Here is a 26440-nt window from a genome sequence, read left to right as displayed (position 1 = left end):
ACCCTATAATTTATACAACCCATGGCCAAAAATGGAGGAACAAAAAGAATAAAGAAAATCAAGCCTGTGGAGCTGCAGGTCTGAGAGGCGATAGTCAGCTCCCTTGCATGATCTCTGTGAGCTGGGCAGTCTGGTAGTGTGGTGTTTACTGACATGACTCTCCTCGGATCCTGGAAACGTACGCTTGTACGAGATAGTCGCAGGTCTAAGTGGTTAAGCGTGTTTCCTGTGGAGAGGGAAGTAACACAATCTCATGCTTGATTTACAGTGAGGAAAACCTACTGGAGCTTTCATTCAGGTAGCGCTTGGATTGACTTAAATTGTGTGTATTCAATGGCATTGTTGCTATTGAAGCAAGTGAGCTGCTGGGCGGGGGACTGAGAACCTGCAGGCATTGCCACTGGGACGGAGACCTCCCGTGCTGTGTGCAGTCAGCTCTGGGGTATAGCCATAGAGAGTGGAGTTAGATCATTCCTTCCCCTGTGATTCTCATTTCATTTCTGTTTCCCACTCTTTTTTTCATTATAGTTGCATGATTTATCAGTTTAGTCCACGGTCCATTAGATTTGAGGTCTATTAATTTTCTGTCCTTCAATTACTACATATGTGTAACTAACACATGAAAGATGATGAAAAATTAAGTACTAGCACGATAGGTGAAGCAATGATGGTGTTCAGGTCTTGTTTGTATTCCTAACCCCCATCCTAGTGCCTAACACAGAGTAGGTACGTGTTATGGGCTGAACTGTGTCCCCTCAAAATTCATATGTGGAAGTGCTAACTCCCATTATCTTAGAATGGACTGTATTTGGAGATACGGTCATTAAAGAGATAATTAAGTTAAAATGAGGCTATTGGTGGGCCCTAATCCATATGACTGGTGTCCTCGTAAGAAGGGGAGATTAGGACAGACACACACAGAGGAAAGACCATGTGAGGACACAGGGAGAACATTGCTGTCTGCAAGTCAAGGAGAGGGGCCTCGGAAGAGACCAACCCTGCTCACACTTTGATCCCACACTTCCAGCCTCCAGAACTGTGAGAAAATCAATTTCCGTTGATTAGCCACCCAGCCTGTGGTACTTTGTTATGGCAGCCCCAGCTAACTAATACCGTATGTTATCAACATTTGTTGAATTAATGATTGTCTTTTGAATTCCCCTGCTGACTTCTAAAAATCATATTTGTTGCCGAATGACTTTAACTGGGTCGCGACATTTTCTCCATAAAACTTTTCACTATGGTGAGGCAGTCACCTTGCTTGTTCTAGAAGGGTATAAATAAGCCTTGCAAGTGAGGATCTAATTAGGAAACTGTCAGGTAAACAGATGATGTCTCACTGGAAGCCCCTTACGGAAGCTTCAGGCTGCTGAGCTTTGTGATTCAAAGACCCTCTCCTCCGTTCAAATTCATTATACATTTCACTGATTTGTTTGTACTTTTTCTTTCTCCCTGAATTTTTTCTGCCTACCAGCCTGCTTTTATGTAAGAATCTGTTTTCCCTAAGCTCACTGGCTTCACTTAGAGTCTTTAAACTGAAGTGTAGTGAGAATTAAATTTATTCTTAAAGGCATGCCTGCTAGGTAATTTTAAACACACATTAATGTAACTGTGAAATAGGTACCTAGACAAAGGAAATGACAGGCATTTTAATTAATATGTGAAAACATTGATTTCTTTTCCTGACTTGGCTTATGAATTTGTTATATCTCTTCATTTCCTGAAAAATGAGAGCGATGCAAGAGTGCTTTGCGTGTCTTCAGGTTTCCAGTGTGTTCTAAATGTCTTGCCAACTGGTGTTAACCCTGAGCCTCGCTCTGCTCTCCTCCTCTGCTCCAGGGTGCATCTCCACGTTAGGTACTCACCTCATGTGCTCATGTGGCTGATAGACTTGTTACTGCACAAAATTGGGGTTCTCTTGCCCGATGTGCAGAAACAAACCAGTTAATTATGGCATCAGCCTTTGGGAAAGAAATCCACTTTATTCTGTGAGATTGATCTGCAGGGAGACAGGGGGCTTGTGCCTTCAGGTGTGTCTCCCCACTTCAGGATTTGGGGCCAAATTTAAGAGGGAGAACAGGCTGGCATGTGGAAACACTGGCGGAATAGGTTTTGACTGGTGGGCTTCAAGCATTTATGGTAAGGTTCTATACATATATGATAAGCTTCTAAACATTTATGATGAGATTCTAAACTTTTATGGTAAGATTTTCAACATTTGTGGTAAGGTGGGGAAGGAATTTTAACACTGGATATTCCGGAATGACAGACCTCTCGCTTCTGATAAGAGTCTGACTCTTAAGTTCTGGTTGTGTCCCGATCCTTTGGGTCCGCGGGGAGGAGAATCTTTGGTTCAGCCATTATTTCAGGTCAAGACCTCTTCTTCTGCGCATGTTCTGGCCACGTGACTTTACAAATTTTCTGAAAGACAATTCTTAATCACTCTGTTGATAGGATGGGATCAGTTGAACTGGTCCTGGAGGGCCCGCGGTTACACACTGGCTTGTGGGCTCCCTGATGGTAAGGACGGTGTCCTATTGGAATTTCGGATCTCCCTTGACTCTGCCAAGTGCCTTCATGTGCTTGCTATGTGTGTGATGAAGTGAATGCAGGACTTGGCAAATGTGCAAATAATTTTGGGTCACCAAAGTGAGTCACTTCGTAAATTGCTTCTTAAAGACTCTATATAGTAGCCAAGTTGCCTGAAATAGTTTACAAGTGTTATACCATTATAGATGCTCACTGTATTTTTAGGTTAAGATAAAAATGAGGTTCATTAAACTTGGAAGGTTAAGCAACCAATCTAAAGCACATTGTAAACTTACCTGGGTTGAGATTTATGAAGAACATGCAAGGTAGTGCTGTACTTACAACTGAATATTTTAAAAACCAAACAAAATTGGGGCTGGTCCCGTGGCCGAGTGGTTAAGTTCGCGCACTCCGCTGCAGGCGGTCCAGTGTTTCGTTGGTTCGAATCCTGGGCGTGGACATGGCACTGCTCATCAAACCACGCTGAGGCAGTGTCCCACATGCCACAACTAGAAGGACCCACAACAAAGAATATACAACTATGTACTGGGGGGCTTTGGGGAGAAAAAGGAAAAAAATTGAATCTTTAAAAAAAAAAAAAACCAAACAAAATTAGCTCAGTGCTCACAAGATCATCTTTCATACTCTGTAATAGCAGGCATACTTGCTGTCAAAATAGTGTGAAAACATATAGCGTGAGTCAAAGAAATTATGCCATTGATGTAATAAATAAATTGTTTATTTACTGACACATTTTGCTCTGGCTATGTCTTTTTTTTTTTCCCCTCTGAGGAAGATTAGCCCTGAGCTAACATCTGCCAATCCTCCTCTTTTTTTCTGAGGAAGGCTGGCCCTGAGCTCACATCCTTGCCCATCTTCCTCTACTTTATATGTGGAATGCCTACCACAGCATGGCTTGCAATGCCGAGCCATGTCCGCACCCGGGATCCGAACTGGGGAACCCCGGGCCGCTGAAGAATGTGCACACTTAACCCCTGCACCACTGGGCCAGCCCTGCTTTGGCTATTTCTTAAAAGACAATAATAAAACCTCCCTCTTTAATCAGCTGACATAACTGATAATCAAGTATCTCAAGTGTTCTCATCATATCCTCAACTTACTTATTGGGGATCTAATATATATAGAAGATACTGCTTTGGGGTAAGACGCTACAATTTTGTGAACATATTATTACATTTATAGGACATTCGTAAATATTAAATTTACAACCCTAGAATGAAGGCAGAGTGAATACTCCCTGGAAAGATGGGGAAACTGATGCTCATTGAGACTGTGATATGTTCAAGTGCATATGCCTAGTAACTGACAGAACTGGAACCGGAACTTCCATTTCCCTGTTTTCAATACTGTGGTCTTTCTACCAGTTCTAAAAATATTACATGTTTATAAGAAAAATGGTTCCTAGGTTTAATCCATGAGTGGAGTCATGTGTATAATCACTGCGTTAACGGTAGTGCTGGGTGCTGTAACTAACACCATAGCTCCAAAATTTTTAAGATAAGATTTAACCTAGAGAACATAAGAACTTGTATAATAATGAGGTTTTAATTTATTTTATTGAAATAAATATATTTTAAAATGATTTATGCAAGCACATCTACCAACCCATGAAATTCTACCCACTTCCCCATCTCCAAATATTGCCCTATAACCTGGATGCTTAACAACAACAAAAATGCTTAGTTCACACAGTTGTCCTTTATTGTACCTGAAGACTGAACTAATAAAAGCCACCAAAAAAAGTTTTCTACCTTAAAGTTTGCGGTAGAGCTAGATGGAATAACTTTATTATTATTTGAATACTTGGGCTTATAACTCCTTAGAAATGGTCTGTACCTTAAAAGAGCATGTGGCATAAAAAAGAAGATAAAAAAGGCACATGAAGGTCTTGACGTCTAGTGTAAATGAATGATATGGTGGGTAAAGGAGAGATAAAGGAATTAAATGTTGGTTCTCATTTTAAAGTCTTTATGGAGGATGTGGGTCTTAAGCCACATTGTAGAAAACTATTATGCTAGAAGTGAGGTGGTGTAGGGTAGTGATTAAGGGTGGGTGCTCTGAGTCTGATATCTTGGATTTAAATCCTGGCTCCACATCTTAGTAGCTATGTGGCCCTAGACAAGTTACTTAAATCCTTTTGGCCTCAGTTTTGTCATCTATAAAATGGGAAAGTCAGTGTTACGACTCATGGGGCTGTGAAGATTAAGGGCGTCAGTACCTACCAAGCACATGGAACAGTGCCTGGTGGGTAGTAAGTGCTCAGAGAGTGGTAATTACATGGGAAAGCTGAGGATAGAATTGCAATGTGGAAGAGGAATTTGGGAAGCCAACAGCAGCTCCATGTCATCAGGTCATGTTATATGTGACAATAACTCAATCCCCAGGAAGACTCCTGACTAGTTTCAAGTCTTATGGAATATTGGAGAGAGTAAGACCAACCTGGGTTCATAGCTTGTCCTGCCGTTTACCTAAACTTCAGTTTCCTTGTAGATTGTTTTGAGACCTAAAAAGAGAACCTGTAATTCAGTTCAACAAACATATATCGAGTGTCTGTTGTGTGCATTGATTGATACCAGGCACTTTTTTAGGAGCTGAGGTTATAAAGAGAACTAACTAACTTTCTGGCCTGGAGGAGTTTGCATTCTGGTGTTGTTAAGTAAGTATGCCTGCTTAGGCACAAAGTGGGTAAAGAGTTAGCATGGTGCTCAGCACGTAGTAGGTCCTCAATAAATGTCAATTATCATCCTTCCTTCAGGACACCCTTCATCCAGCGGATCTTTAGATTAGATTAGTGCTAGGCTTACCATGCAGTTATTTCGGGCAGGGATTGGCAGACCTCTATAAAAGGCTATAGTAAATATTTTAGGCTTTGTTATCCATATCGTCGCTGTTGCAATTACTCAGCTCTGCTGTTGTAGTGAGGAAGTAGCCATAAACACTATGTAAATGAACGCAAGTAGCTGTGTTTCAGTAAAACTTAATTTACAAAACAGGTAGCTAGGAGGTAACTGAAGTGACCTGCCTCTGTTGAGACATTGGATATTGACTGTTGACCTCGATGTACTTTATTTGTAGTGGGTCAACTCATAAAACATGCCTGGAGAAGGAAGGAGTTCTGTTGTTGAAAGAAGTGAACTGTATTTGCCTGCCTGAAATAGGATAAAACTGGGATGTTTGGGAAGTGAGAGTGGCAGAGTGGTGGGGCCACACAGAGGGGTGGTGTGGAGTCCACCATGAAAACATGTTGGAGTGTTTTGTGGGATGGCTTTAAGAAAGGAATGAAGTGGTCAGAATAATAGATAGATGTAAATTTCAACCACATCATAGAAGTTGGTGTGCAGGTGAAAGAGGAAGGGTGAAATGGGTTGAAATGGCAATGAAGGAATGTCATAGATTCATAGATGTTGGATTCCAAAAGGACCTTAGGATTGGGTCCAGTCTTCCCATTTCAGTGATAAAGAAATCGAGACGCAGAGCGGGGCAGTGACGTGGGTAAGTTTGAACCTCCTCTTAGTGGACAGCTGGCTCTTGAACCCAGAATCCAGATTTCCTTTCCACTATATCCTTCAGCAATATAATGCCAAGAACTTTACGAAAGACGGGAACTATGATTGATCCCATCGCTAGAATGCTGTTGCAATTGTTCTCTCATTTCCAGTATAGTGTTTCTATAGCCAGTGAGAAGGACTGATGACATTTTTAGGTTGATTTTCTTTTGAGACCACCCTTTATCTCGTAATAGTTAGGGTGGAGTTTTGCTCGGGCTCCTAACAAACACTTGCCGTTATATACTGTGGCCATTAGATTCATTGTAATGAAGTTTCTAGGACAGGTAAAAATGTAGGCCCCAAACAGGTTCCAGCTGGCAGGATGCTGAGCTGAAGCCCTGTTTCTGTGCAGGCTGTGATTTTGTGATTTTATTTACAAACATTGATTTCAATCTTTTTCAGTTTCCTGGAAACGTTTCTGTCTCTGGATATATTTTTATAGCTTTGGCTGCATTCCAAGATGCTGGTTTAAGGTGGGTCAAACTTCAACAAAAGTGGTTAACTCACTGTTATACCTAAATTTCGGGGAACAGAGAGGAACAAAGAAAAAGGACTAAAGGAGTGTTCCAGTTCAACCAAGGCCATCTTGCCTTAGCATGATACAGTCTCTAAACCCTGAACTATGGCAGAATTCCTAATTAAGTGAATGAGTTCATCAGATGTTGAACTGGCTACCATGTACAAACTACAGTGCCAGAATAAATGATCATACTTAGCATTTGAAAATGTGCTGGACCCTGTGCTAGTAAATTATTAATATTAACGTCATTACTATTATTTCCTAAGATGTTAGACTAATACCCTGTGATTCTTGTACGTGCAATTTAAGGCAACTAATATATGTCTTACACTATTATTAGAATTTCTAGTATTATTAGTAGTCATTTTAGTATTCAATTTAGTAGTCATGAAGCATTTTTGGTTAATGGTTATTGTGAAAATGTTGTCAGTAACTACGTGTATACTTGCTTTAGACACAGGATGGACATCTGCATCTGGGAGTTTTATCTCATACTTAAAATCATACCTTTAGAGCTGGAAGAGTTTTCGGAGATTCTGTAATCCAATATCCTCACGTTACAGATGATGAAGCTGTGGTCTGGAGAGCTTAAATCATTTACCTGGAATCCCTATACAGTTAATTAGTAGCAGAAGTAGGACAGACAGCCCAGCTCGATTCCTAAGAAGTCAGGAGTAATGAGAATTTTTTTCTTTTGGGATAGGAGCAGATTTTGAGAATGGAATCTCTACAGTGGTTTCCTGAGTCAGCCTTTGTACTCTATTTCTTCTGGACCCTGACACATAAACCAGCCTTGTTCCCATCTCCTGAGCATTATAAAAATTTGGCAAGTTTTGTAGTGCCTGCATGTGCAGGGCACCAAGTAAGTGGCCTTGGGGAAATCACAAAGGTGTAAGGCAGTCCCTGGTCTTAAGAATTTACCAAGAGCCCTGCTGGTCTCCACCCTGAAGTGGGGAAAGGGTCAGGATTGCTATAGGGATGGGAAGTTTCAGACTAGGCAGATTCTTACTGGGATTCAAGATAGGTCCCAAAACTTGGACTTTTAACCATTATGCTTTCTTGCCTCTTTAACTGTAACTACAATGCCATTACCACATCTAAAACATTAACAATTTTTTAATTTCATGAAATATCTTGGTCTCATCAATGTCATAATGTTTTTTCCACCTGCAAGGATTTAAAAAACTTCCACACGAGGCCCACGCATTGCAATTGGTGGGTATGTCTTTCAAGTCTCCTTTAATCTAATGAGTGCCCCACCTATTTTTTTCTTGCAGTTTAAATTTTGAAGAAATCAAGTTATTTGTCCTCTTAGAATTTCCCACAGTCTGGATTTTGCTGAACGCATTCTTTGTGGTTAGATTAATATGTTCCCCTGGCCACTGTATTTCTTGTAAATTGGTAGTTGAATCTGGAGGTTTGAACAGATTTGGGTTTAATTTTTTTTGGCAAGACTACTTCATACTTCAGAGGTGCTGGTGCGTTCTCACATAGATTCTGAAAGTTTGTAGGAAAAGGAACGTGTAGCTCCAAGGTGCTGTCAGTTTTCTTGGGAAGAATGTTCCCACTACTTAATGGAAAAGGCCTGGAAACCTTCACCCCACCCACCGGGCTGGGTTGGCTGTCCTTCCCTTGTGTTTCCATGGCAAGTGATTCCATAGCATGTATCAAATTAGATTGTCTGCTTTTGTGTCTGTCTTCTCCACTTCAGTGTGCACTCTTCAAGGAATTGTATAATTATTGATTTTTGTAACATAGAGCTTAGCATAATGCCTGGTATTTAGGCACATGAGATTTATTAAATCCATTGAATAAATAAATTAATGGAGATAAAGGTGTTCTTGAGGCATGTTTCGGTCTAGGGTTATTGCTCTGCTTGGCCAGTTGTCAATATTTGGGGGCTATGGTAAGGCTTGGAAGCAAAAATAGGAATGCTTCTTTTAGTTTTATTATGAAATCAATACACATTGTGGAAGTTGCTTAGCCTTTAAAATATCAGTCTAAAAAATAATTGGTCAATTAAAGGGGGACCTTAATTCTCTTGAGGTTAGCTATCAAATTGTAGCTGTAGGCAAAATTGGACTGTATTTGCTTGTTGAAGCTGTGGCTACCCGGTGACCTTTAGAAGAAAACAGAAAACAGGAGAAGCAAGGCTAGCTTCTTGGGTGTACAACTAGTGCCGTCACACAGGGCGCTCCACTCAGAAGGGCTCTGTGCTTGGGGTGCGGTGCTCTGTGGTTGCTATCTTGAAATTCTTGATAATTTTATTTTTGAATTTGTATTTCTGTAAGTGAAGTCTAGTGGGACAATGGAGCATGTCCAGGAGCGTGGAGCCCTGCCTCCCTGGGACAGATGATGCTCTCCCACCTCCTGGTACCCTGTTCCTGCCTAGCCTGCCCCCATTCTCACCATTAAGCAACCACTATCACCCTCTCTGTCCCTAGTGGAAGTCTGGGTGCAGGGAGGGCCTGGGTCCACCATGCACACCCCTTGGTGTCTCAGTGCAAGGCATGGTGGTGGTCATTCCCCCTGGGCTGGCAGCTCCATAATGCTTTCAACAGGTGACTCAGTGCCCCTCATCCACTCCTGATCCAGGTACTGAGTGTGTCCCAAAGCAGAGGTTGCAATCCCCTGGGGTGGTCTGTCCACAGTGGGTTGGGTAGTATGCCCCATTGCAAGGGGAATGGCTTGACTTTACTGCCCCTGGCGCAGATACTCTTGGTCCAGCAGCTGGTGGTAGGGGGAACCCCCTAGCTGGTGGGCTGCACATTTATGCCAAGCCATGGGACAGGGCCTCAGGTGCCTGTGAGGGTCTGTACTATCCTGGTGAGTATCTCTGTACTCAAGGCAGCATGGCATTAAATAGCAAATAAAAAATACCATGATAGTTTGAGTGAGAGAGATGACGGAAGAAAGGAAAAGTTTTATATTTTAGTACCTTTAATGGCACTTTTATCCCACTTTTTGAACCAGGAGCCCTATATTTTTATTTTTGATCGGGCCCTGCAAATTATGTAGCTGGCCCTGAATAGAACATAGTCACAAGGCATATAGAAAAAGGAGAATCTTGGTCATTCTGCAGCTAGCTCTCTCCAGGGGGAGAGAGTGTGGTCAGTTTACTTGGATTCTTTTAAGAATAACATCTCCTTAGCTGTTTTGTCTGAAGTACACTTTGTAAGGGCCTCTAAATCCCTTTTTCTATCATTTCAGTGTTCACCAAAACAATCATGTGATTATCATTTGCCTCCCATGATCTTAACTCCGGGAGAGAATGTAGGGATCAAGTGAACTTTATTTTCTCATACCTAATGCTTAATAGTTTTCTAATACCTTATGTCTCATAAAAGATAGTTGTCTTTTATTGTAAACTAAACTAATTGATGTTTTCATTTTCTATATTGGTCTGTATGCTTGTTTTATGAAAGTCCACCTTTGAAGATGCATCCGGCTTGACGGGATGCCACAAGTAGGTTTCTGAGCTTTCAAGCTTGAGGGCTGAAACTTGACCCTGAGGGTCATTAATCCCAGAAAGGAGCAACACCCTGTGAGGTCTCTCAGGAGGTGGTCTGCCACTGATTTCCTCTGTGAGTGTGTCCACAACATCGCCGTGTGGCCGGGTACCTATGTGCTTATTTTTCCAAAGCATTTGTGTTCTGGGCACAAATAGCAGCTGTGAAGCTTATTCAGGCCTTGAACAGAACCAGCCTAAGTGCACCTCTTTGGGCAGCACCTAATAAGCCTGTGGCTTCTAAATAGGATGGAATTAATATGTAATTGAAAAGGTCAGGGAAACCAGGCTAAAATTGTGATCGTCTACCTAATTTTAGACATAAGAAACAAGTTTGTGGTCTTCAAAAGATCTTTTAAAAAACATTTGCTGCCAAACACCTGCTCTACCATATGCCACTAGTTCTTAAGTAATCCTGAAAGCAGGGATGGGATTTTACAGAAGAGTTTAATTATGAATGCAAAACCTTCCTGAAACTTGCTACTGAAAGCTTTTCAGTGTCTACTGCCTGCAAGAGATGGGTCATGACTGGAGAGACTGCAAAGGGCTAAAATTAAATCCTTTATTTCCTCCCAAATAAAGTGTTTATTCTCAAATTCGTGTCAAAAACATTTCTTGAGTACAAGTGCTTAATAAGTACCCTGCACATATGTCTTTGTACATAGGTATTATGTACAGTGACCCCGTTGAGCCAAGCATGGAGGGGAAACACGAGTAAGAGTCAGACGTTTTGCTTATGTAGCCAACACACAGTAGAGAGGATGTTTTGGGCAGGACTCTGTGGTTGCGAGGGACCTCGAACTTGCTTAATCAAGAACAGAATCTTTTTTACTCTGTAACTGAAAGCTCTGGGGACTGGACTAGGTTTTGCATGGCACGATGCAGGCCTCAGAGAGTGTCTCTCCCCTTCAGCTCCATATCTGGCAGCCCATCCAGCTTTCCATCCTCCCTCGGCAGTGCTTTTCCTGGTCCCTGAAGGAAAGCGGGGCCAGATTCTGAGAGAGTTCTGTGGTCTCCACTTGTGTAACGTGCACATCCCAGAAGCCCTCACTGTGGCTGAGGGATGGAATGTGCTGACTGCTGAGCTGGACCCTCTGCGGTGCCCCTGGGGCTCAGACGAGGCCTCGTCTAACTCTAATGGACTGAGAATGAGGGGGCAGTGTGTCCCCAAACAGAAATCAGGCTTTTATCACATGTAGAACAACCCAAACACCACATTTTTCCTCTGTTGTAGTTAAGTGAATACAAAAATAAGTATATTAAGATACTAAAGTACACAGTACTGTGTGTGCAGGGAGGTGAAAGGAGAAAGGAATCTTAAGTTGGGGAAGTTGGAAAAGCTTTGTGGGTGGGACACCCGAAACTGATGCGTTTGGTTAGAAATGTGGAAAGGAAGACATTTCAGGCAGAACCATCTCTTTTATTGGGGAGAAATGGGGAAAGCACGTGGCTGAGATGGGAACCAGGTTGGGAGGAATACAGATTGGAGAATAGATATTTTGAGGGGAGTAACAGTTTGTGTGGTGGGGAAAACTTTTGTGGGCGTGTTGGCAAAGGTCTCAAATGCCGGGTAAGCAGTAGGAAGTCCTTGAAATGTTTCTCAGCGCTGGCAATATACAAATAAAGCTGCAATTAAGACAGACCAGGAGGAGATTCAGGTCGCACTGAAGCAGGGGGACCAGTTAAGACCGTCTTAGTCCTTCAGATGAGAGGATGGTACCGGGAATGGAAAGATGGGGCAAGATGGAAAAGAAAGTGTGGGTCTGGGAGGAAGAGTCGAAGATAACTCAAAGCTCTTGAGGCAGGTTTCTATTTATAGAAATAAGGAAGCCTGGAGAGGGAGCTAGTGGAGGAAGACGAGAGAGATCCAGAGTTTGTCCTTGGAAATATTGAGTCCTGCGTCAACACAGCGTATTGTGCTCGGTTAAGCATTGGATGGAGACTCAGGCAATGGACCAGAGTGAGTAGCTGTGGCTCAGAGACCCAGTGATTCCCAGAGGCAGTCTGGGAAATGTGTTGAGGCAATTTGGATTTTGAATATGCTCCTGAGATTTAGTGGACATTGCTGCAGTACTCGAGGCGTCCCGCATAAGGAAGAGCTGTTCTACCCACGTCAGTTGCACTTCCCGTTCAGAAGATTCAGAACGCCTTCCTGATGATGGCAGTCAAGGCGCGTGCAGTCTTGTTGGCAAGCATAAATTCCTACTGCTTGTGGTTTTTATGTCTGTAATGGAGTGACGAATATTATGCCAAGGGCTGCAGGTGCTTTTGGGATTTGACTCCCAATTTCCCTTTGAGAGAGACGGGGAAGATGTATGTCTGAGATGGAGCTGGAAGTGATGTGGAACCGCCTGGGTTCACTTCCTTCTTCTACCACCAACTTGTACGTGCTGACAGTGGTCAGTTTTCTGCACTGTTGCTTTGTCATCCATTATGTAGGACAAGGAGGGGCTGGCTTTGTGCCTAAGTAATAATATCCTAGTGCAATGAGTTTATGTTCTACTATATTATGGCCCATTCCCAAATATTTGAGGCTGAATTATGTACCCTTGTCTTTGGCCCTGACATTGGCTGTGTTCCTTGTCACTAATTGGGGTTCCAGTGGGTGCTCTAATGGGTGCTTCCTGACCCCATCTTTCTCTTGAGATGAAATCCAATAATCATCATTTGTTATAAGATGGCCCTCTTGTATAACTCACTGTTTAGCGGTTGTCTTTGCCATAGCCAGGCTGCTGTCCTTTCTTATAGTTGCTAACAGTGAGTTTCTATTTGGTGGTACAAATCAGTACAGGATTTCCCAAGAATTGAGCAAGTGGGATGAAGGCATCTTTCTGGTGTCTCACACTGCCCTGTTATCAGTTGCAGGGCTGGGTTGCTGTTCTGGAATGAGTTGGGATCTCCTCTGATACTTCTGACATGTATTTTTCTGATACTATTCTTTATGAAAATATTTATGGGGATTAGGTAAAAAGCAACTGTTGAGAATAAAGTTAAAATGAATAGCAATAGTAATAGTAACAACAATAATTACTCCCCCTCGACATACCTTTTATCCCCCTTCTGGTTAGTGAGTATGAACAACAGAGTGTTCAGACTTACTTTACAGAACCATACAGTCAAACGACAGTGATGGCAGAGCTATAGGCGAGATAAAGTCTGCTTTTTAGGTTACTGAACAGCAGGAAAAGTAAAGACACTGCTTGCCAGCCGCCAGGAGACCTGTCTGTGGACATGTGTCCATTTTTACAAGAGCCGTGGGGAGCTGCACAGGATTGCAGCTGAGCTTTCTGCTCCCCGGTCTGCCTGCTAATCCTTGCTGCTCCTTAGAGCCTCGGTCAGCTCTCCCCTTTGCCTGGAGCCCTCCTGTCACCAGGGACACTCTGATTTCTCCTTTTTAATTTCCTGCTGCTTCTGTTTCTCACAAGCCGGTGCCTGAATCTCACCGGAGGCTTGTTCGCGAAGGGGACTTGTGTCCTCCCTGAGGTGCTCAGCTCCTGCAGGACAGGGGTGGCCTCAGCCCTCGCTCCCTTTCAGACTATCAGGCAGGCGGTGAGAGCTTAGTCTCTGCTTGTCAGTTTTATTCAGATTTCATTTTAAAGGAGTATGAAGATTCATTCAGATTTTTTGGCAACAAGGATTTGAAGAGAATTAAAGGAAAATCAATTAATAGCACAGACTTTGTATTAGATTATGGCACTATGGAGAATGAAACCGTCTGGGACATTTGAAGGGATTTTGAGATTAAATGCATTCTGCATCCCATTTAGAATTTTTCCTCCAGAAGCACTTGAAAGCCAAGAAAGAGGAAGAAATGCTGTCTTTATCTTAAAAGGCATACAAGATTTGCTATAAATGGTCTATTAATTTTTAACTTTAGTAAGGAAATTTAGATTGAGTTTGATTTTTTTTTAATGGTAGCAATTTGATGAATTGAATAGACCAGAATTCTTATTAGATGGCTGCTAGAAAAATACTCATTACAACCTTCTTCCACTCATTAAATATGGGCAAATTTCTCTTTTTCATATCTTCACTTAGCTTTTACTTTTAATGAGTTGAGAATATGATATTATTTCTATCTGGACCTTTTTCATTTCCTTCAGGGGAAAAACTCAATCTTTTACTGTTCAGAATTCTACTTTCCTATACAAGTTGTAAGCCCTCCTTCCTTCTTTTCTGGGTTTGTCAGTAACCAAATTAGATAATGGACCCATATGAAACCAGTGAGAGCTTTGGATAAAATGTAAATTAATTATTTTATTTTTAGATTTTTAGCTATTTAGCATCTTGTAGATTAAAAACCTCTACTTGATAGTTGCTAACTGAATTTTTTCATAATGGCTCTGTGAGAAGGATTGAAAAATAATACCCAATTTGGTAAGGATGCAGCAAAACAGGCCCATTCATACATTGATGGTGAGAATATAAATTAGGAAATGTGACCATAGGAAACACTCTCCAGATATGCCCCATGCTTATCTTATATGTGTCCTTAAATGATATCTTTTTATAAATTGCATTTATAAGACATCTCAGATGTAAGCAGAAATGAGGAAATGTTAGTGAAATGTTAGCCAATCGTTGAATATTGATACCTAACAATTTTTGAGAAATAACTTTGTGCCAGCTGCTGGTTTAAGCATTTTGCATGTATCATTTTATTTATTTGCCCCCCGAAACTAATGATAGTTGTGCTATTGTCACCTGCCTTTTTTTTCATAGGGAAACTGAGACACAGAGAAGTTATGCAACTTGCTAAAGTGATAGAGCCAGAATTGGAACCCGGGCCACTTGACTCCAGGGTTACTACACCACATGGGTTTTTTCTGGGTCGGGGAATGTGTTGAGAAAGTCTATGCTAGAGAGACATGGTGAGGGATTAAAGGGTCCCAGGTTGGGAAAATGTGGGAGGGGGTTTGAAGACAAAGGCAGAACAAGGATGGTCCTCAGACCAGCTGTGGGTTTGCTGAAATGCTCTTCTTCTGTAGCAGCACCTGGGCTTGCCTTTTGAAATCTCCCTTCCTCGGGACGCCGGAGGTGGGCCTATGACCCGGGCTGGGCCAATCAGAGAAGTCCTTGCACCTCTCGGACCACAGTGATTGGTTCGAGGATAACTCACACAAAGCCAATTAGAACTAATAAGTTTTCATTCCGGAAATTTTATCGTGACTCTTTACAAAGAGATGCTCTCTTTTCACTGGACTTAAAGCTGGGAAGATGTCAGCCTGGAGCTGCTGGCAGACATCTTGCCACTATTAAGGTAAGACCCTGCTAGAAAATGAGGATCATACAGAGAAAAGCAGAGGTGAGAGATGGAGAAAAAGAGATCAAGTTCTGATATATCTCCTGGATCCAGCTATGTCTAAAGACGTGACGTATGAGACATCTACTCTAGATTTTTCAGTATGTGAACCCACTTTTTTCCCCCTTCTGCCTCATCTCCCCTGTCCTCTCCCCTCGCATTATAGGTGAGTTGGGGCTGTGTTGCCTGGGGGTCTTCTGAGCCTCTCAGAGCCAACCATTGAGAAAAGACTTTGGTCATTGATGCTCTCTTGGAGGCAGAGCTGTGGGACCGTGCACCAAGCCAGTGTTGGCATCAGAGAAATCTGTAAGCTGTGAAGACCCATCCATGATAAGTCCCCTCTCCCTAGGTCCAAAGAGTGGGGTGGGAGCATGATACATACCATGTTTTCTGAATTGAACATAATTCTAATAAATGGGCCTCTGCTTTGAAAGCCTTAATGTTAGAGTGATTAATTTGCTTAGTCTCATGCACTTGAGGGAAGAAACTAGAAATCCCAGCAAATGCTTTCATCAGAAACATATTTATCCTGTGATATCCTATTATGTCCTACAATGTACCTTGTAGGAGTCAAATCCTAAACACATAGTCAGCACTGGAGACAGGGTGGGAATTCTTTGATAAATCTTTCCATTATCAGATGTGAAATGACGGATAGCTTTCTCTCTAAGCTTTGTGCCTTTTCTAGAGATGTGTAGCTGTCTTGCAAGTCACAAAATCGAGGTCTGTATAAATTGGTACTACTGAAGGCCTATGACCTTTAGTAAGATTTTCTGAGCTAGCATCCAAATGAATGTTTGTGAGGGATTCTTTGAGAAGGCTTTCTTTTGCCTAGTATGGGAACATTATTATTAAAGTGCACACTTCCATATCAAATATATTAATTTCCCTCAGTTTATGGCTTAATGATATTTGTAGTATCTACCCACCTCTATTGCAGGCCTTTATGGGAGCTGGCTGATGTGCTCTTTCTTACATTGTCTACTCATTGTTAAATTGGTAAATGATACATCATTTCATTTTCACTCAAAGGTATATTTAAATTCTTTATTATACGTTTAGTGAAACTATATCCTTTTTATTATGAATTCAGTTGGCAGTAACTGAGATCACTAGCTTAAAGGCCAAGTAGTTTATTTTAACATGTGGCTTCTTTGAATAGTTATTTATAGTAAGATGATACTACTGGATTTTATATAGTTTATTTCGTGGGAGAATCACACTCCGACCTAAAGGGTGTGTGCAACAAATAGTCTTTTCTGGCTCCTGAAGTTGGTTCTGGAAAAATTTTAGCTGCATTGTTAGGCAAGATCCCACACCCTCACCCACATTTTCTGGTGATGTGCCATTTTCTAAATAGGTCCTGCCTGTTCCAAAATGAGTATCAGTAGCTGGCAGCAGTTGGAGAATGTTAATTGAGCTCTTGTGTTAAAGAGTGGCACTCAGTTTCCTAGATTGTGCCCTGTTCCCCTGTGGGTTTTCCAAATGATTTCTTTCCTTTTCCCTTGTGTGTTAAATAAAACATTCAGCACTAATAAATCCAGACCTGGTGTGCACTGGTTGACATTTATGTCCACCTTTGTCTTGAAGCCTGTTGTAAAATTTGATCTGTACAAAGTTGGCAGACATAGTCTGTTCTCAGACCGCAGTTTTAATCATATGGTTCAAGAAAGTTATCACTAATAAATTCTCTCTTAAAAATCCAGTCCTCCTCTAAAATTCCTGTTTTAACCTCCAGGGTTTGGGTATAGGTTATTGGATGGGTGATTCTTAAAGTCAATTAATTGTCATCTTGAATAGTGGTTTCTAAACTTTTTTGGTCTTGCACCCGGGTCAATGAAAATTTATTTGTACATGATATACACTTACCATTGTGAAAGAACACATTATAAATTATATGTTACATAAATTAAGATAAATAATTTACACTTGGGTCTGTTATGTATATTATACAATGGACAAAACCTAAGGATCAAAAGGATTTTATGAGAAAAAAGTTTTAATATTTTCTCTTTGAGCCCAGTGCACCTTGCTTTAGAGACCACTGATTTAGAAAGCAGAAGATAATTCAGTGCACCCAAATGGTTCTTTTTGAGCTATACCACTAATCCCAGTTTGATGTTTTTGAAGGATGTATTTTTTAGTAAACTTCCGAATGAATTTAACTTGAATACAACTTCTGGTCACAATTAATTTCTATCAATTCTCTATTAAGGGAATGTGGTTACCAGTTCACCAAGATGAGGTCTTAAAATTTTATTATGAAGTATTTGACATACAAAAAAATATAACATGTAATATAACAAACATCCATATTTTTATCTACTACCTTAAAAAATAAAATAGTACCTTTCTCCTGAAGAGGGATCCACTCCCCTGAATTTGCTGTTTCTTATTCCCATGCAATTATGGACCTATGTTTGGGTCCCAAACAATGAGTTATTGTCTTGCATGTTTTAAATTTTACGCAAAACATGCATACAATATGTAGTATGTATTTGTCCACAGCTTCCCCCCTCTGTACATGTTGATTATGGATAACTCTAATTCATTCATTCCCACAGCTGTATAATATTCTAAAGTTTGAAAATGCCACCATTTATCTATCTATTCTTCTGTAAGTAACATTTAGTTTGTCTCTCCCCCCCCCCCTTTTTTTTATTATGAATAATCCTGGTCGAGATTTTTAAAGTGAACATTGGTTAAGCTTTTCCTAGGATGTACCTAGGACCAGAAGTGCTGAATTGTCGGGTGTGCATCTGTTTGTGTTTACACAATATTCCCCACCAGTGCATAGATGAATTCCCCTGACTTCTTATCCTTACACCTGGTATGGTCAGACTATTTAATTTTTGCCAGTTTGATGGACGTGAAATGATATCTCATTGTGGCTTTAATTTATCTTTTCGTAATACGTTTATTGGCTATTGAGATTATATTTTCTGTAAATTGCTTATTCAGGTATTTTGCCCAGCTTTCTATTTTTTTATTTACTGGCCACACACACGCACACACACACACACACACACACACACTGTGATTCAATGACCTTCAATAGAATATAGAACAGTTCTTCATTTTTCCTCTCAGGTCCGGCCCTGATATGGAATCATATCACACCCCACCCCTTTAAAAACCTCGTTGCTTCTCCTTTAAGGTGACATTACAGTGTAAACAAGCTGCGATTAACTTGCTAAAAGACATTTTGCAACCTAAAGGCTGTCGAGGAAGATGGGGTGGATAAATGTAGGAAAATACCAACAATGCAGGCTTCTGCAATTCCCTTGTGAACACTTGAGGCTTAGACGTGTGTGTTGATATGTGTGTATCATCCTGCCGTTGTTTCCTTCCTCTTCCAGCCCAGTTTCCAATGTTACAGATCTTGCTGACCCTGGAGTTATTTTGACCTACACGTTCATATGTAGGGAAAATCTGTGGCTGTAGAGTGGAGATATTAACAACAAGCCATGTAAAAGTAGACTAGTGTAAAGCAGTGCTACTTAAAGTGTGGTCTGCAGACGGGCAGCTTCCCATCACTTGATAGTTCATTAGAAATACAGATTCTCAGGCCACACCCCAATCCTACTGACTCAGAGGCTGTATTTGAACAAGTCAAGTTTGAGAAGTTTTTCTTTCAAAAAGGAATCCCAGTCAAGGTTGACCTGCCTCCCTCAGTCTTCTTGCAAAGTAACTGGCGCGTGGGCGTGGGAGGGTGTTGACATCACTGTGCACAGAACAGACAACTTGAGGCTCTATGCCCGTGAGAGGTTCATTTTAGTTCATTTGTTAATTGAAAAACTCTTCTCTAAAGAAACAACTAGGGGAATGAAGGAGTTACGAGTAAAATATGTAGTGATGATTATTAGACTTTGTTGCTATCTGCTATTTTATAAAGAAATGGAAGCTTTTTAGCAGGAGAAGAGAATGTAGTTTTGTAACATGGATCACTTAGGGACTAGGCTAGGCCTGGATTGGAGGGGCTTGTAAGCAAAAGTCTAGAAAGCATGAAAATTATTTAGAAGAAGAGGAAATAGGAGGTGGGATCAAGGGAGCATCAAGGATCTTGCTCAGAAATGAGGAGAAGACCTTCCCTTTTCTTGTTTCTATGTTAGAAGTTGTATTGCCAAGACCCACTTTTATTTTAACCTTTCAAGTTTAACCTGGTAAGTTAATTACTATTTCTGACATTGTTTCTATTGAACAATTTTCTACTGAGTAGCCCTTGTAGCCAGCCCTTGGTGGTCTAGTGGTTGAACGCCCGAGGCCTGGGTTCATTTCCCAGTCAGGCAACCACACGACACACAATGGCAGTCTGTCGGTTGTCATTCTTCGGTGGCTGTGTGTTGCTCTGATGCTGAAAGCTATGTCACTGATATTTCAAATACCAGCAGGGTCACCCATGTTGGACAGTTTCAGCAGTGCTTCCAGACTAAGACAGACTAGGAAGAAGGACCTGGCCACCCACTTCCGAAAAAATTGGCCATGAAAATCCTGTGAATAGCAACGGAGCTTTGTCTGCTAGAGAGCTGGAAGGTGAGAGGATGGTTCAAAAAGACCAGGCAGCGTTCCACTCTGCTGTCCACAGGGTCGCTAGGGGTCAGAATCCACTCGAGGGCACTAACAGCAACAACCCTAATGGACCTAGAGCCGACTGCGGTTATACACACACATAGCAGCCATTTCCTGCGCTTAGCGCTCATAGAGCCTAGGAAGAGAGTCAGATGTGGAACCAAAGCTATAACAAAGTTAATAGAAAGTGCAATAATAAAAGTATTGAAACTGAGCCTCAGTGTCTTCCCGAAGTCTTATAGGATTACTGAGAGGATTTAATGAGATCTGCAAAAAGGCCCAACAAAAGTTCTCAATAAATAGCAGCCACTCCTCCTCTTCCTTCCTCTTGTCCCACTAGTCCCATCTCAAACAGTTTGGTTCCCGAGTCTATACAGATTAGTACTAAGAAGTTAGCAGTAAGAATAGTAGTAGTGGTGGAAGTGTTGATGAGGTGCAAAGATAGGGAAGAAGTGATTTTCTGTGGGAAGAGACATTTGGGGTTCCAAGTGAATGGCTTGAAGAATGCACGTGCATAGCTTTTCTAAGTGTTGAAGATGAGGATCATCTTCATTTAAATTCCAATAATTCACAACTTGCTGAAGATAAAGACTAGGCTGAAATTTATCCTAACCCATTTTTTTGGGGGAAGCCCTAGGACAAGCTTTATGAGGCAAAGGGACCTCAGCTGTTACTTGTTATGTTCCAGCAGGAGGCAGAGTCACCAGGTGACATGCCAGCATGCTCAGTAGCAGTGTGAGTTCTCCTCTAACAAGTCTGAAAACTAAGGGGTTGGGGGTTATTAGAGATGAGAAAGAAGTGCAAGATCAGGAGTTGAGCACAATTGGAAACAATATTCCTAAAAATATTGCTTTATTCCTCTCTTCATAGAACTTCAGTAGCTCCCTCTGCCTATCTAGCTTTCCAGGTATCCCTGTACTGGTCCAGAGTCCATTTCTGGCTCGCTTTATTCTTTTACCTATCTTCCTGTGCCCATTCAGTAATCCCACTGGGGATGACTGTTTCCAGTCTTTCCAGCTGACCCAAATCATAACCATCAATTAATATCTGCTTCAAATCACATTTCTCTTTCCTCTCTGAGCTCTTCCTGTTTCAGATGATTTGGATACCTGCTGTCCATCTTTCCTGCCAACTTCAGTCGTATTTTGTGCACCTGTCCCTCCCTACATTGCCTATGTCTTGTCCCTCTGAATGCTTTGGAAGTTCCCTGAGAGCTGGAGATCTTATAATTTTCGGTTCTTACAAGTTCTTACAGTTTCTTAGAAGTGATGGTTACTTACTGTAAAAGATAACCCTTTGCTAGCTAAATTCCTGCCATCTGAACCCAGGAACAGAATAGGTTTGGATAGCTTTTTGGAGAGGAGGAAATTGGAGGAAAGTCACAGAGGTCTAGCTACTTTCCTCATGGCTTATCTCAAGCTGCCAACTTGAGGTCTTTGAAGGTTGGGAAGAGATGCACACAGTTGGCTCCTGAGCCAGTGAGAGCCAACTCCAGCACGCCACTTAAAGAGATGCCCCATCTCCCAGCTTGTTATCCAAATCTGAGCAACAAAATATTAATAGATTTGAATAACATGGTTTCTTTCACTATCAAACTCATAGAGGGGATCGGGGGGTTTCATTTGTTCTTGATGATTGAATTCTTCTGGTATGTGGGTATGATAAAGAGAATTCTTAGCCTTTAGACCAATTTTCTAGTTCCTAAAAAATATTTTTACAGCCTTCCATGTTAGAGAGCCAATTAAGAGGTTATGAGATTGGATCTGAGCAAAGATTTCTAGCTGTTTGTTTGCACAGCCTATGAAAGCAGTTCTTTGAAGGACTATGAGCATAGCAGACATTCAATAAATGTTGGCCAGATGATTGATCTAAGGAAACAGCCAAAGAAAGAGGAATAGTTCTTTTGTATATCCAGTAGAATTGCACAAAGCTAAAGTAATATAAAACAAGAAGCTGGGAAGCTTCATTTATATTTAGTGTCCTCTTGGATCAGTGGTCAACCAGAATGGCCAAGGATTTGCCAGGCTCGTTTAGGAAACATGAGCTCATTTGAGCTTAATATAAGTATAGGTATTTGTAGAGGAAGTGTACTAATACTTCCTATGGACAAAGTAAAAGATAAGGCAGATTCCCTAAAGTAAAATTAGGTTTAAAGGTAGTAGAAGAAATGGTGAATTTAAGAGCACCCTAAAAATCACGGCATAGTTTGGGCCCATATTGTCCTGGACGCATGGTTGTTTTTTAATCTATTCTTCTTATTTTGGAAGACTAAAGACATGGAAGCCAGCAGTATTTTGATTATACAAATTTGAATTTCTAATTAAAGCTAACCACTGCTTCACAGATAATCTAGAGAAGAAAGTTAAAGCCTGTTGCTTTTAATAAACACTGCTGAATTTGGAAGAAGACTAGATTAGCCAAAAATCTTATTTTATAACTTGAGATTCTAAAATGCAATAGAAAATCAGCCCCTTAGCATTTCCCAAAATATTCTAATCCATCTGCTTAAGAAAATTACTGCCACATACTGTAATTTGTTAGTAAGAAATAAAACGCGTTCACTCTTAATGCTGTGCTTGGGGTGGTTCATCCTCCGCTGAGGAGTATATACAACCACCCCTCTAGGAGGGTGTTAGGATTACTGGCAAATACGGGCGTTACCATCCCCTCCTTTAAGTAAATGTTCTACAGACATGTAATCTTATCCTATTTGGAGGTGTATCATCCTCTTTCCTACCATGCACCTAAAAAATAGTCATGGCACTAACCTCTTGCCCTCCCTGAATTCTCATGGGTTTGAGCATAGCCAATGAGATACAATTACAGGCTGAGTTTTTGCCTCTTGTTTGTAAAATCCTGGAAATTAAACTTCAAGTTTCCCTTTGACTTTTTCCCTTTGATTGTTTGGTAGTTTTGTAAAATGGAAAGAAGATTGAATATCTGAGCTCAGTCAGCAAAAACCCGTCATTTGCTATCCTGAAAGGAAGTAGGGTCTGCTGTAGTTGTGGTGGCGCCTTCACGGTTAGTAAAACACAACACTGATGATACTTAGGTTGTTATTCTAACTCCCAGCAGCACTATTTGGCCCTGGATCTACACTAATTTTTTTCCCCTCCTGTGTAATGTATGCAGTTGTTCAGATGGGAATTTGGGGTGTGTTTAAAGGCCCAAAAATGAGAGTGAAGATGAGGCAATAAGAGCTGGTGATAAAGTGGCAGCATATGCTGTCTTGGTGCCATTTTCTGGATGTTCATGGTGAAAGATCCAAAATGAAATTGGAAGCAATAGAGATGAGAGGGGCCCAAAAGTGGGTGGCAATTTTAATGTGTTCCCCTTCAGAAGGATTGGTAAAAGAGCTTTTCAAAAAAAAAAAAAAAAGCTTAGAGATGGATTTAAAAGTAAAATAAAAGGACCTGGCTCCTCATAGATGGAGGAGGTAGGGTGGGAAAGTAGCTTAAAATAGTACTCACTCTCAGTTCCTTTATAGGAAGCTTCCAGCACAATTTGATTTTATTTCTTGGGTCAAAATGAAGCTCAGATAATGCATGGCGCTAGTTGGTTCTGTTGCCACTAAGGGTTCTCAAGGGAGGAGAGTCACTGCACAGGCACTGCCGCCTGCTTGTCACAGCGTAAAGTGTGGAACGTCTTGGGATGAGGAGAGCTGTGGCGAAGAACCATTGCATCTGACAGAATTCAAAGAACAAAGAGATCAGGTCATTCAGTTAAATCATCCTGGAAATGGTTCCACTTTATAATATAAAATAGAATATTATGTAAGCAAGTTTAAAACAATGATGTCGGCTATCTGTCTGCAGTTACTCCTGTTAGAGTCATAATGCAAAGTCTATGTTAGTATTCTGAGGAAGCCCAGCCTCATAGTTGTTAACTTTTATTTCTATTAAAATTCCCTCTTTGCAGTTATTTTTTGTTTCTTTTTGCAGGGTTGGGTGGTGGTGGTTGTTGTCTACAGCCTGACTTGTGTGACGAATCTACCTTGGATCTATCAATGTATTTCCAAACATTGCGGACACTAAGGAGTCTCTCTTGTTTTTTAGAGAATTCATCTCAAACTCGGTAACCCATGCTAACAACTACAACTGATAGAAGATACGCCCGCTACAATGATTACTGCTGCTTTTTCTCATTCTAATCTCATGACAAAGATGAGACACCCCTGCTACACCCGCAGGGCTGTTGGTGCTGCCACCTGAGATCGCTAGGGAAGACAGGATTGGGTTGTAACACATCCCATGACTCATTGCTGCTGAGCGGCTACAGAACTTCCGAGTTCAACTTCTACCGGGACTCAGAAGCCCTGGCTTTAGGACCATTAGGGAGTGGGAGAATTTGCAATTTCTTTCACTGCTGGTGGGAGTAAGGGACATTTGTCTCATGTTTGGAAGTCTCCCTGGAACAGGGGACAACAAACAGGCGGGAGCTGGGTTCCCTCCGCTGGCTCTCTTACCCATTTGTTTCATCTGCTTGGGCCATTCCTTAAGGCTTTCTCTTACATTGTATTTTCTGGTCTTTCCTTTTGCTCGCCACTGGGTCTCCTTAGATTATATATTTCTGATGTTGTTGAGATGAAAGCGTGCATTTGTTTTGACATAATTTATGTCCAGTAATACTCAGGATTGTTAAATATAATGAAAGATCATTTCATTTTGTTCAGTGTCTTTTTTTTTTTTTGGTGGTGGTGGTCAGGGGTTGCTTCAGAGATTTGTAAGTTTATCATTTACTAAAAATTTCAAAACCATCTGCTTTGTAAATAAATGGCCTTAGAAGAAGACCTATTAATAAAATAGGTTTGTTTTTGGTCAGAAGTGATTATATTAAGTTTTAAGATTCTAAGCTAAGACCTAATTAAAGCATAACCAGGAATTGCCATCTGGAAAGCACTATTAATGGATCCAGAAACGTCTTTTGTCATCTTGAATCATAGAATAGAATTTGCACTGAAAAAAAAAAATATGATGGATTGGGTAGAATCCAAAGTCTATGAAAAAGTCTGGTCTACCTAATTCTTTTTTTCCTTTGGGCCAATTTATTTTGCATATCATTGCCAATTAATAATAATTCCTCTATTGCTTATGTGCAGAATTTAACATTTAGTTTTTGTAGCTCTGTGCTGTTTGTTGTTTTTTTAATGCTGTCTCCTGAACTGGACTGTGAGCTTCTAGAGAACATGAACCAAATCTTTCCTTTTTCTACATATTCTGCAATGCCTAACGTGGTACTGGGCATAAAATAAGTGCTTAAGGAACACCTAGTACTTTGTTAGGTACTCGTATGTTTATCAGGTCAATGTGTTTACATTCCTGTCATCTTCATCATCTGGTTGCATAGTTTTTGCTCTGGAGCTTTTTGGAGCCTTGTATCTTTGCTTTAGTACATAGCAATGCTGAGTCACAGATCTTCATCCATTGGAGCTGGGGTGAGGAGTAGGGGGTAGTAACAGTTAAAGCCAGGTACTCCCAGCATTATAAGACCTTTCACCGTCAGAGATTGGGTAACTCAGTTATATAATATAATGAACTGGTAGAGGGCATAGGAAAGGGAAATAGCTCCATATATTAGACTAAGGCGGCTTTAAAGAATGTAGGTACCATCCCTTTGGATTCTTTGTTTGGACCATATACCACATGCATCATTGATAAACACCTTGGCTCATTTCACATGTTTCTTAAGTATTGAGTGCTTCTTCTGTATTTGGCCCTTTCAGGTTTTGTAGTAGTAGGTTTTTTTTTTAAGTTCGTTGTAAGGGAAAAGATAACAGAAGTGGGAGACATGGTTATTCTGACTTCTAAATGAATCACAGACATAAATTTGTAGAGCTGGGAGATGTCTTAGAGATCAGATAGCCCCACTCTCATTTTTATAGGTAAGAAAATCGAGAACTGGTGGGGTTTAGTGACTTAGGTAAGGTCACAGTTAGTAGAAGTCAGAATGGGACAGAGTAGGTTGAGATAATTGATTTATATTATTTCTAGACTCTCCAACCCAGTTTGTAGAAAGTATTATTCTGTGGATAGATATTGAAGAAACACACATTCTTAAAAAGTGTAATTTAATAAAAAAGGTCTTTTAAAAGATATTTCATATGCTAATATATTGAACAACTCTATAAGATGACCCTGCATGGAATACAATTAAGAGGTGAAAATACCATGTAGTGGGCGTATAGTTGAGAAATCTGGGTCCTAATTCCAGACCCATTAATTGCAAGATATATGACCTTGGGAAAAAATCATAGAGCACTCAGAAAGTCAGTTGATGTTATCATTCAAAGTGGAAGAATTAGACGAGGTTGTCTCTGAGGGCTCTTTACTTCTAAAGTCCTGTGTAAAAGTGAAACAGTGGCAAACACTTGACCTTGACATGGTCAAAGCTTTATGAAATCAGAGTTGAGACTGACATATCTGGTGTCTTACCAATGTGTCAGC

General features: G+C 40.9%; 1 protein-coding gene across 4 annotated transcripts in view; it reads left to right on the top strand.

The window, feature by feature from the left end:
* The window catches only part of HECW2 (HECT, C2 and WW domain containing E3 ubiquitin protein ligase 2), a 380997-nt gene that overhangs the window by 106456 nt on the left and 248101 nt on the right, over positions 1-26440 (top strand). Inside the window, exon 1 of one of the 4 annotated variants that reach the window (XM_070508282.1) lies at positions 6450-6571. The exons of the other annotated variants lie outside the window; for them this stretch is intronic. The gene's annotated coding sequence lies outside the window, so the exon portion shown is untranslated. Of the gene's footprint in view, positions 1-6449; positions 6572-26440 lie in introns of those variants that run through there. 4 annotated transcript variants of the gene reach the window in all.

The sequence above is a fragment of the Equus asinus genome, chromosome 4, assembly GCF_041296235.1.
Source record: "Equus asinus isolate D_3611 breed Donkey chromosome 4, EquAss-T2T_v2, whole genome shotgun sequence".
NCBI lineage: Eukaryota > Metazoa > Chordata > Mammalia > Perissodactyla > Equidae > Equus > Equus asinus.
Note: the sequence above shows the minus strand (reverse complement) of the source record. Positions and strands in the feature narration are given on the sequence as shown.